General features: G+C 46.2%; 1 protein-coding gene across 6 annotated transcripts in view; it reads left to right on the forward strand.

Moving 5' to 3' along the window:
- Positions 1 to 12,814, forward strand: part of LOC120935982 (whey acidic protein-like) — a 140,171-nt gene that overhangs the window by 91,041 nt on the left and 36,316 nt on the right. The window lies entirely within an intron of this gene.

The following is a 12,814-nucleotide window of genomic DNA, read 5'->3' on the forward strand; positions in this document are numbered from 1 at the left end:
ATAGCATCTATAAAATAGGGGATAGTTTTATGACATTAGTGTAACGGAATGACCCGGGACACCCAAAGACTTTGTGAGGATGGGGGATACTCCTGTGTCAGCGTCACTGATAACTCTTGGGTCTGAGTCCACCCTGTGCCTTTTGGGCATGGGGTGGTAAGTGAATCATAATTCATGTATTACATGAGATAGGACATCACTGATAGTTCGTATTGCAGGATTTTGAGACACTGCAAGATGTTGGTTAATTGTGACCCCAACCAGTCAATAGTGACTCATCTCTCTGTGAAGACTGTTAATATGTTAAATAAGGCTAGCTTTTGAAAGGCCTTTAATTGTGTGATAACACTGTCTAAAACCTATTGATGCTCAGAGGTGTGAATAGGTGTCAAGCTGCATGCGGAGACGAAACGTCTGCCTAGGAAACTCAGTGTGTGATGAGTTTGTTGTTATGCTGTTAATTAAGGAATGTTTAGTAATTAGCCTTAGTGTGTGATTAGGGGGGTGGAGATCTCATTGTCGCTTTAATGCCTTGTACTGTATAAAAAGCTGAGAAGAAACCATTAAAGTATCATTACATTTGGAACAAGCACAGAGCTGTGTCTCGTCTTGATTCTGGTTAAATGAAATGGGATCGGGTCCTGTCGGTTGGAGTGTCGATAAGCTGTCGTGACTGGGATGGAAGGTCGTAAACGGTGGTGACCGTTACAATTAGTATTATTATTATTTTGTTTTTTGATCAGCGATTTTTATCGTGACTGTGATATTGCGGCGGACAAATCGGACACTTTTGATGCTATTTTGGGACCATTGTTATTTATACAGCGATCAGTGCTATAAAAAATGCACTGATTACTGTGTAAATGACACTGGCAGGGAAAGGGTTAACCAGTAGAGGGCAGGGAAGGAGTTAAGTGTGTCCTAGGGAGTGATTCTAACTGTGTGGGGGCTGGGCTACCAGTGACACGACAGTGATCACTGCTCCCGATGAGCAGTAGGTCACTGTCTTGTCACTAGGCAGAACTGGGAAATGCCTTGTTTACATAGGCATCTCCCCGTTCTGCCTCTCCTGAACGCAATCGCGGTCCACCGACGAACATCGAGTTTCTAGGACCCGCGCGCAAATTCATAGGGACGTCATTTAAAATGATCGTGTGTGGGCTTCACATCTTTTTTCAGCTTCCTTTACTGTACCTTAATGCAGTGCTGTTTTCATGTCCTCATTGTTCGTTTTTGCTCTCAAGTTGCTGTAATTCTTCTCTGATCTCCTCACTTCCTGGTTGTCTGTTTCCTGATAACCTAACCACAGTGCTGGGAGCTTTCTCTCTGTGGTCACTAACTTCAAGGAGGTGTGATTACTGTGTGTCTAAAACCCCTCAACACCAATCCAGTTTCGTTTTACAAACCATCACTGCCCTGTATTGGCTCTGTGGCTCTGTACATCACAGAAGCAGGAAACAGCATGCAAAAATGAAACTAAAACTGTAGGTACATTATATGATTGATTTTTATCTATTTTTAATCATTTTTAAAAGGAATCAGTTAACTTTTATGTCTCTATACCCTGTAAACAGTAATTTCAGCAAAACAAAATGTTTCCTTTACAACTCCTTTAATAATGGGCGAGACCAAGTAATGAATGTGTGAAGTAATACAATCATTTCCACACAATTAGCTGGATTCAGGTAGCTGTGTGTATCTTTGCGGCGGCGTAGCGTACCGTATTTACGCTACGCCGCCGTAAGTAAGTGAGGCAAGTGCTGTATTCACAAAGCACTTGTCTCCTAAGTTACGGCGGCGTAGCGTAAATGGGGCCTGCGTAAGTGTTCCTAATTCAAATGAGGATGAGGGGGCGTGTTTTATGTAAATGGGTGGTGACGTTTTTTACGAACTGCGCATGCGCCGTCCGTGTACATATCCCAGTGTGCATTGCTCCAAAGTACGCCGCAAGGACGTATTGGTTTCGACGTGAACGTAAATTACGTCTAGCCCCATTCACGGACGACTTAGGCCCCGTACACACGAGAGGATCTATCCGCTGGAATTGATCTGCGGATCAGTTCCAGCAGATAGATCCGCTGGTGTGTACGATCCAGCGGATCTTTTTCCGCGGATTTTTTTCGGGCCGACCGATTTCCAGCGGATACAAATTTCTTAGCATGCTAAGAAATCTATCCGCTGGAATCGGCTCCAGCGGATCGATCTGGTGGTCTGTACAGACTCACCGGATCGATCCGTCCGAACACATCCCTCGCATGCGTCGTAATGATTTGACGCATGCCTGGATATCCTTATATGACAGCGTCGCGCACGTCGCCGCGTCATCATCGCGGCGACGGCGCGACATGTCACCGCGGACGGAAATTCCACGGGGATTTTGATCTCCTGGTTAGTACAACCAGGAGATCAAAATCCACCAGAGGATTTATCCGCGGATACGGTCCGGCGGACAGTATCCGCGGATCAATCCTCTCGTGTGTACCCGGCATAACGCAAACGACGTAAAAATTCCCAATTTTGACGCGGGAACGACGGCAATACTTAATAGGGTTGTAAAGGTAACATTTTTTTTACCTTAATGCATCCTATGCATTAAGGTAAAAAAACATCTGACAGCACCGCCCCCCCCCCAGAGCCCCCGTTTTACTTACCTCACCGTTCGAAAGTCCCGGACGCGTGCTTGTCATCTTGCTCGGTTCCCAGCCTGGCCGTTGATTGGCTAGGCTGGGCGGATTGATAGCAGCGCAGCCATTGGCTGGCGCTGCTGTCAATCACAGCGGATGACGCCGGCGCGCCGGGGGGCGGGCCCGAGTGATACAGTCGGCGGCTATGGCCGCTGCTGTATTACGGGAGCGCGCTCGCAAAAGCTTTCCACCATGCGAGGGAGCTCGTATGAACGTGGAAAGCTTTTGCGAGGAGGAGCCGAGACAAAATTGTGCCTTTAGTGTTCCTTTAACATTGACTAGGCCAGCTATTTGTTGGAATAACTTTACGCCGGAAAACGCCTTACGTAAACGGCCTATCTTTACTGCGACGGGCACACGTACGTTCGTGAATCGGCGTATCTAGTCATTTGCATATTCTACGCCGAACTCAACGGAAGCGCCACCTAGCGGCCAGCGTAAATATGCACCCTAAGATACGACGGCGTAGGAGACTTACGCCGCTCGTATCTTAGCCTAATTTAAGCGTATCTGGTTTCCAGAATACGCTTAAATTTACGACGGCGTAGATTCAGAGTTACGACGGCGTATCTACTAATACACCTGGCGTAACTGTTTCTGAATCTGGCCAAATGTATCAATGTGCCAATTATTTTTGGCCGGAGGAAAGAAAGTAATTAATGCTGGGTGACGGCTGTGATTAGTAAAACATAAATATTATGTAATAACGGATGCTCGACTTCTCATAGAAGTGCATTGCAGACTAAGAAACCAAACCAGTTCCTATTCTTGTCCTTCCACTTTCTTCCCATTAGAGTGTGACAGACTCACCCGTTTTTCTGATATAAATGCCAGAGGTGGCGCTACGACCAGGGCCGGATTCCAGACAAGGCCAGGCCTCGGGGGCGGCAGTGAGTGCAGAGGCGGCACCTATTTGCCTGGCTGCTTTCCGCCTCCCCAGCACCCACTTTTGTGTCCCCTGAACGGTCACACCCATTCCATCCCATCCGCTCCACCCACAGCTCTGTGCCGCCGCTTTCCTCGGTTTCTACCAGGAAGGTGGAGAGCGTGACGTCACCAGTGGACGGGACGTGGGTGTCCCGCTGAAGTCGGGAATTGTGAAGCTGAGGCGAGTGGCCGGCATCCCTGTGGACTTCCCGTTCACTCCGTACAAGTGTCAGGAGAGGATTATATGAGCAAAGTCATTGGGGTAGATTCACTAAGAGTTAGGCTGGCGTATCAGTAGATACGCCGACCTAACTCCGAATCTGCGCCGACCTAAGTTTAAGTGTATTCTCAAACAGAGATACACTTAAACCTATCTAAGATAAGACGGCTTGCGCCGTCCTATCTTAGGGTGCAATATTTAGGCTGACCGCTAGGTGGCGCTTCCATTGCGGTCGGCGTAGAATATGTAAATCACTAGATACGCCTATTCACGAACGTACGCCCGGCCGACGCAGTACAGATACGCCATTTACGTAACGCATTATCAGGCCTAAAGTTATTCCATCAAATAGCTGGACTAGTAATGTTAAGTATGGCTGTCGTTCCCGCGTCGAAATTCGAAAATTTTACGTTGTTTGCGTAAGTCGTCCGTGAATAGGGATTTACGTAATTTACGTCCACGTCAAAACCAATAGGCCCGTGCGGCTTACTTTGCTGCAATGCACAATGGGATATGTAGGCGGACGGCGCATGCGCCGTTCCAAAAAAACGTCAATCACGTCAGGTCAACAAAAAATTATCATAGAACACGCCCCCTCAGCCTGAATTAGGCGCCCTTACGCCCGCTCGCTTTAGGCTACGCCGCCGTAACTTAGCAGGCAAGTACTTTGTGAATCATGTACTTGCCTCGCTAACTTACGGTGGCGTAGTGTAAACATGATACACTACGCCGCCGCAAAGTTAGGGCGGGCTATGTGAATGTAGCCCATTGAGTGTCTGGAGCACTGTTATGCCGCGTACATGCGGTCGGAATTTCCAACAACAAATGTTCGATAGGCGCTTGTTGACGGAAATTCCGACCGTGCGTAGGCTGCATCGGACATTTGCTGTCGGAATTTCCGACAACAAAAATTTGAGAGCTGGTTCTCAAATTTTCCGATCATGCATTCACAATTTCCCGACGCACAAAATTCCACACATGCTCGGAATCAAGCAGAAGATCAAGCCTATTGAACTTAATTTTTCTTGGCTCGTCATACGTCTTTTACGTTACCGCTTTCTTGACGTTTCGAATTTCCGACATTCGTGTGACCGTGTGTATGCAAGACAAGTTTGAGCCAACATCCGTCGGAAAAAAATCCACGCTTTTGCTGTCGGAAATTCCGATCGTCTGTATGCTGCATTACAGAACAAGTCCATTTGAATGGGTCCAACTACTACAGTACTAGATTAAAGCGGATCTCCACTCTAAAGTGGAGTCCCGCTGATCGGCACCCTCCCCCCCTCCGGTGTCACATTTGACACCTTTCAGGGGGGAGGGGGGTGCAGATACCTGTCTGCAGACAGGTATCTGCACCCACTTCCAGCCCTACGATACGGGCAAAGGACGGGTTTTTTCTCCGCTTCCCGTCCGTCGCCCGTTGTATGCTGGGAACACTCGGCTCCCAGCACACAGCGGGAGCCAATCGGCAGGCGCAGCGCGACTCGCGCATGCGCCGTAGGGAACCGGGCAGTGAAGCCGGAGCGCTTCACTTCCTGGTTCCCTCACCGTGGATGGAGGGGGGAGCAGCAGGGTGACGAGCGATCGGCTCGTCATCTGCTGCGATCACCGCTGGACTCCAGGACAGGTAAGTGTCCTTATATTAAAAGTCAGCAGCTGCAGTATTTGTAGCTGCTGGCTTTTAATATATTTGTTTAGTGGCACATCCGCTTTAAAGTAAAACTCAACCCCTTTTACGTAGTTTTAGATGGGCTAAAATCACAGGCAGGTTTTTAGAGCTGTCTCTTTGTTCTTTAGGAAGATTTCCTCCTATCTGGAAAAGAAGTGATGGGAAATTTATCCAACAGGGACCCAGAAAAACAAAAAAAAAACAAAAACAGAAGTACAGTGATGGCTTCTGTTTTTTAACCCATGAAATTCTTCTTAAAAGTCGGGGGTCGTCTTATACGCCGGTACTTAACATGCAGACTCTCATTCAGACCGCGGCCGTCCATTTTTCAAAAGCCGCGCCTCCTCCTTCTGCTGTTCCGTGATAGGCAGAACACTCAGCTTCCCAGCAGAGCCTGTGTTCAGTGTTCCGCCTTTCATGGATGCCCTCTCGTCCTCGGTCTCGGACGAGAGGGCATCGTGATAGGTGGAACACTGAACACAGTGTCTGCTGGGAATCTGAGTGTTCCGCCCTTTTATGGAACAGCACGAGGAGGAGGCGGGGGTTTTGAAAAGTGGACGGCAGCGGTCTGACAGATTCTGCATGTCAGGGATAAGGTAAGGGATCGTCGAGACATGCAATGGCACAGTGAGGTATGCAGTGACACAGTGAGGCATGTCATGGTGCCACAGTGAGGCATGTCATGGTGGCACAGTCTGGCATGTTATGGTGGCACAGTCTGGCATGTAATGGTGGCACAGTGAGGCATGTAATGGCACAGTGAGGCATGTAATGGTGGCACAGTCAGGCACGTAATGGTGGCACAGTCTGGCATGTAATGGTGGCACAGTGAGGCACGTAATGGTGGCACAGTCTGGCACGTAATAGTGGCACAGTGAGGCATGTAATGGCACAGTGAGGCATGTAATGGTGGCACAGTGAGGCATATAATGGTGGCACAGTGAGGCATGTAATGGTGGCACAGTCTGGCATGTAATGGCGGCACAGTGAGGCATGTAATGGTGGCACAGTGAGGCATGCAATGGTGGCACAGTCTGGCATGTTATGGTGGCACAGTCTGGCATGTAATGGTGGCACAGTGAGGCATGTAATGGTGGCACAGTGAGGCATGTAATGGTGGCACAGTGAGGCATGTAATGGTGGCACAGTGAGGCATGTAATGGTGGCACATTCTGGCATGTAATGGTGGCACAGTCTGGCATGTAATGGCACAGTGAGGCATGTAATGGCACAGTGAGGTGAGGGGACGAGGCATGACTAGTAGGAAGGGGGTCATCTTATATGTTGAGTATATCTCAAAACCAACATTTTAGCTGGAAAATTAGAGGGTCGTCTTATACGCCCAGTCTTCTTATACGCCGGCAAATACGGTATTTTAAATCAAATCTTTATTATTTTTTGGCAATATCATGGTGCGGGTGGCGTTCTACCTGTCACATGCTGTATCACAGCCCCTCCAGCCCATGTCTTAGAATAAGAGGGAGGTGAAGTCTTCGTCAATCTACATGTAATATCCCGTCCTCATTCGTGTTTAGCTGATTAGCATGGAGGAGGGAGTGGACTGTCATTTACCACTGTGTATATGCCCTCTATAGTCACATGGGCTGCTCAGATGATAGGGAGGAAATGGTCAGCATAGAAACTAGAACATATAACATTTGTAAATATGTGAAAGTTGAGCCAACAATTATTTTCAAGTAAACATTACAAAGGATAAGTAAATGTTTGCTGTTATTTGCCTGAAGAGAAGTCGCAGGTTGGTAACGTATTCATTGTTCCTGGCAATGATGACATCTCTGTGACCCGGTGCCAGCTGACCCAGTGCCAGACATTTATACTGCCTTCAATGAGGACATTGTATGAAACTGTAAAGAAGTCCAATTTGACACCTGGAAACATGAAGTCATGCTGTATTTGTTATTTATACAGATAGGTAGCCGAGAATTGCACCACCCAGGTACATAACAAATACATGAACTGCGAAATATGTGCCGCCGGCGCAAAACAATAATTCCCAATCATTTAAACAGAAATAATCAAAAATAATCAACTGGGGAGGTTTTCTACGGCTAGTTTTCCACTATTTATGTTGTAGAAAGTTCATAATATATATACAGATAGGTAGATGCGCCAACCCTAATACAAAAATGAAAAATGATTGTTCACTTTAACCGCTTCAGCCCCGGATCATTTTGGTGGTTAAAGGCCGAGCCACTTTTTGCGATTCGGCACTGCGTCGCATTAACTGACAATTGTGCGGTCGTGCGACATGGCTCCCAAACAAAATTGATGTCCTTTTCCCCCCCCACAAATAGAGTTTGCTTTGCTGGTATTTGATCACCTCTGCGGTTTTAATTTTTTGCGCCATAAACAAAATAATTTCGAAAAAAAATCTATATTTTTTACTTTTTGCTATAATAAATATCCCCCAAAAGTATATTTAAAAAAAAAACATGTTTTTTCCTCAATTTAGGCCGATACGTATTCTTCTACATATTTTTGGTAAAAAAAATCGCAATAAGCGTTTATTGATTGGTTTACGCAAAAGTTATAGCGTCTGCAATATAGGGGATCGTTTTATGGCATTTTTATTAATATTTTTTTTTTACTAGTTATGGCGGCGATCAGCGATTTTTATCGTGACTGCGACATTATGGTGGACACATTGGACACTTTTGACACCATTTTGGGACCATTGTCATTTTTACAGCGATCAGTGCTATAAAAATGCACGGATTACTGTAAAGCCTCGTACACACGATCAGTCCATCCGATGAGAATGGTCTGAAGGACAGTTGTCTTAGGTTAACCGATGAAGCTGACTGATGGTCTGTCGCGCCTACACACCATTGGTTAAAAAAACGATCGTGTCAGAACGCGGTGACGTAAAACACAACGACGTGCTGAAAAAAAGGAAGATCAATGCTTCCAAGAATGCGTCGACTTGATTCTGAGCATGCATGGATTTTTAACCGATGGTTGTGCCTACTAACGATCGGTTTTGGCCTATCGGTTACCAATCCATCGGTTAAATTTTAAAGCAAGTTGGCTTTTTTTTAACCTATGGTTAAATAACCGATGGCGCCCACACACGATCGGTTTTGACCGATGAAAACGGTCCATCAGACCGTTATCCTCTGGTTAACCGATCGTGTGTACGAGGCCTAAAAATGACACTGGCGGTGAAGGGGTTAACCAATAGGTGGCGCTGCAGGGGTTAAGTGTTCCCTAGAAGGTGATTCTTACTGTTAGGGGGCCTGGCTACATGTGACACGTCACTGATGACTGTTCCTGTTCACGTGGAACGGTCATCAGTGACAGTGTCACTAGGCAGAATAGGGGAATGCCTTGTTTACAAAGGCATTCCCCTGTTCTGCTCTTGCCGACCGCAATCGCGGGACTCCGGGGAACATCGAGTTCCCAGGACCCACGGCCGCACTCGTGAGGCACGCGGCAGGCGCGAGCGCCCGCCCGCTAGGCAGCAGATTTAAATGGACGTACCTGTAAGCCAATCTGCCTGCCTGTGCCATTCTGTTGACGTAAATAGGCGTGCGGCGGTCGGCAAGTGGTTAGCATGCCAAATAAATACTGTATTTATCGGGGTAAAGCGTGCACCGGCGTATAGCGCGCACCCCAAACCTAGAAGGGAATTTTAAGGAAAAAAAAGAAATACTTACAGTTTGAATGCTCCTCGTCAGTGTCTTGCCCGGCGTCCATTGGCGGCCTTGTCCTGCGTCCGTCTGCGGCCTGTCTGCGGCCTTGGTGGTGTCCTCCCCGCTTCTCTTCTGAGCGCCACCGGCGACATATACCGAGCGCAGTACACTCGGGTACACTCGGCTAGGCTCGGCCACGCTCGGCTCCTCTTGCATAAAGGCTAGGAGGCGGAACAGGGTGTGACGAGTGTACCCGAGTGTACTGCGCTCGGTATATGTCGGCGGCGGCGCTCAGACAGCGCAGATTGGCGTATAACGCGCACCCACGATTTCCCCCTGATTTTAAGGGGAAAAAGTGCGCATTATACGCCGATAAATATGGTAACCAACATTTCCATCAATGCTCAATCAATATATACTTATATACAACCCATGTTGTGCTCACATCAACACTCTCAATATATTCGCTAATAATCAAATGTGCATACAAGTGATTGAATACAAGAAAGTCCCAGTGATGATTCTTCATAAATTAATCCCACAAGCCAAATTTTGCAAAATATCCCATTCTATTTCTCATGACTGGGTAATATAATGTAAATGTGCACTGAAGCAGTCTGTAGTCTCAGGTACAGTAGTCTGCAGAACAGGTCTCAGGATAATCTACAGCTGGCACCCCAGAAGTAGGACAGCACACAGTCACTAAATCTTGCCAGGGTAAATTTAGCCAGGGTTTGGCTAAAGTACAATAAATATTTAGGCTGTCCATTTGACTTTCCAGCCCTCTATGTTCTGGAAGCCTCTACAATATAGGGGGAAACAATCAAACCTGCAGCCTGTGAAATCTAGAACAGAACTGTAGAAGCACTGGAGGGGCGGTGAAGGGGTAGGGATGTCCCCTCCTGCTGCCTGTTTTCAATTTATTTTTATTAATCTTTTTCTCAAATACAAAAAAAAATTGTTAGACGGTTACAAAAAAGATTCATATACATTATTCCCATTAAAGCGGAGGTTCACCCTAAAAACAAGTATATAGCATTCAATCCAGCATACTGCCGACATGTACAGTATGCTGTTTTTTTTTGGTTTACATACCGTAGTATAGGTATTCCCCCCCCCCCCCCCGCCTTCTGGGTAGTGAATCCTGCGGGAGTGGGCTTTCCTATTCAGAGACTAAGTGATTGACGTATGACAAAAGCTTCCCCCCCGGCGCAAAAGGCGCGTCACCAGTTTCCGAAAAAAGCCGAACGTCGGTGCGCAGGCGCCGTATAGAGCCGTATAGAGCCAACTCGTAGTTCGGCTTCTTTCGGAAACTGGTGACGCGCATTTTGCGCCGGAGGGAAGCTTTTAGTCTCTGAATAGGAACACCCAATCCCGCGGGATTCACTACCCGGAAGGCGGGGGGGAAAATAGCTATACTATGGTATGTAAACCGGAAAAAACAGCATACTGTACATGTCGGCAGTATGCTGGATTGAATGGTATATACTTGTTTTTAGGGTGAACCTCTGCTTTAATCATTCAATATACAGAATCTTGATGAATATCTATTAGTTGCTTTATCATTAAAACAAAATATGTTTCATCATTTATCTTCTCATGTTCCTACTATCTTCCATATCCATTCATCCTAACATCCATTAAAAAAAAAAAATAATTCTCTCACCTATTCTGCTTCATTTTCATTTCTTATTTTCATTTATATATATTCATTCATTCCTTCCGAGAGCCAAAATTCATCCCATTTTTGCCATATTACTGGCATTTGACTATTTATGTATCCTTCTTCTCTTATCTGTTTTTCCATATATTGTATCTCGTTCATTTCACATATCCAGTCTACTATATTTGGGCTTTTACTTTCTCTCCATTTGCGAGCTATTATTGTTCTAGCTGCCATTGTCATGTAATGAAAAATATCCTTCTTGATACTCTTTATAGAATCTGAAGTCAAAGATTTAGATTCCTCTCTGTTCCCGATACTTTCCAATATATTTTGTGAACTTTAAGAACTGCCGCTATGATTGTTCTCAGGCCTTGTACACACGATCAGTCCAAACTGATGAAAACGGACTGAAGTTCAGTTTCATCAGTCCAAACCTACCGTGTGTATGGCCCATCAGACTTTTGTCCTTCAGTCCAAAGTTTTAGAACTTGCTTTAAAATCGGACTGATGGACGCCTGACCGATCGGTCGAAACCGATGGTTAGTACGCATAAGCATCGGTTCAAAACCCGCGCATGCTCAGAATCAAGGCGACGCATGCTTGGAAGCATTAAACTTCGTTTTTTTCAGCACGTCGTTGTGTTTTACGTCACCGCGTTGGACTCGATCGGATTTTGAACTGATGGTGTGTGGGCACATCAGACCATCAGACTACAGCCTTCAGTTCGTTTTCATCAGATGGACTGATCGTGTGTACAGGGCCTTACAGTACAGGAAATCCCCGGCTGAATTGAACGATATCGGGTGCAGGCGTCAACCTGGTATAACCACTGAAACAGGAGGATGTCCATGTACGCCCTTCCGACGAGAACTCTCATAGGCCCCATACACACGATAGAATCCATCCGCTGAAAAATCCCAGCGAATGGGTTTCAGCGGATAGATTCTATGGTGTGTACAATCCAGCGGATCTGTTTCCGCGGATTTTTCTCCCATGCGATGGATTTCCAGCAGATAAATATTTGAAGACATGTCTTCAAATCTATCCGCTGGAATCCATCCCAACGGATTGATCCGCTGGTCTGTACAGACTCACCGGATCAATCCGTCCAAAGGGATCCCCCGCATGCGTCGTAATGATTCGACGCATGCGTGGAATTCCTTATTTGACTGCGTCGCGCACGTCACTGCGTCATCATCGCGGCGACGGCGCGACACGTCATCGCCAGAGGATTTCGGCGCGGATTTCGATTCGATGGTGAGTACACTCCATCGCATCAAAATCCGCGCAAATCCTCGAGAGGATTTATCAGTGGAAACGGTCCGCTGGACCGTATCCGCAGATAAATCCTCCCGTGTGTACGGGGCCTTAGACTTCAATAGGGAGATTTTGCATGGCAGAGTATATCTCTGCCCCCTCCCAAAAAGCTTCCACACCTGAAGGTCATGATAGTTTATACTCTACCATGATAAATCCTGCCATCATTGGATTTAGTAACAGGTGATGCAATGAACGTGTGTGGTAATAATAGAATTTCCGCCCAATGTACCAACACCAATCCACCAATTATTTTCGACATGAGGAAAGAGAGTAAGTGGAAAGCCATAACATAATTAATATGTGTATTTACATTTACTCAATAAAATATTCTGCAATAAAAAAAAATAATAATACGTGATCTAAAAGAGCTGGCGTGGCTGCTGTGAATAATAAACTACTGTGTATATATATATATATATATATATATATATATATATATATATATAATGCACGTCATAAAGAATATTGCAAAATAAGACACCAAACCGGTTCCTATTGTTGTCCTCCCATTAGAGTTTCTGATATAAATGCCCGAGATGGAGCTACAACACACATAATCACTCCGGTTTGCAACCATGAGGCCGTCCACAGTTGGGGCCCTCTCTGTCCTCCTGGGGATCATCCTGCTTCAAGTTGTGTCTTCCGGTAAGTGGATTAGTGATGGGGAGGTGATTG

This window comes from Rana temporaria, chromosome 4 (assembly GCF_905171775.1).
Source record: "Rana temporaria chromosome 4, aRanTem1.1, whole genome shotgun sequence".
Classification (NCBI taxonomy): domain Eukaryota; kingdom Metazoa; phylum Chordata; class Amphibia; order Anura; family Ranidae; genus Rana; species Rana temporaria.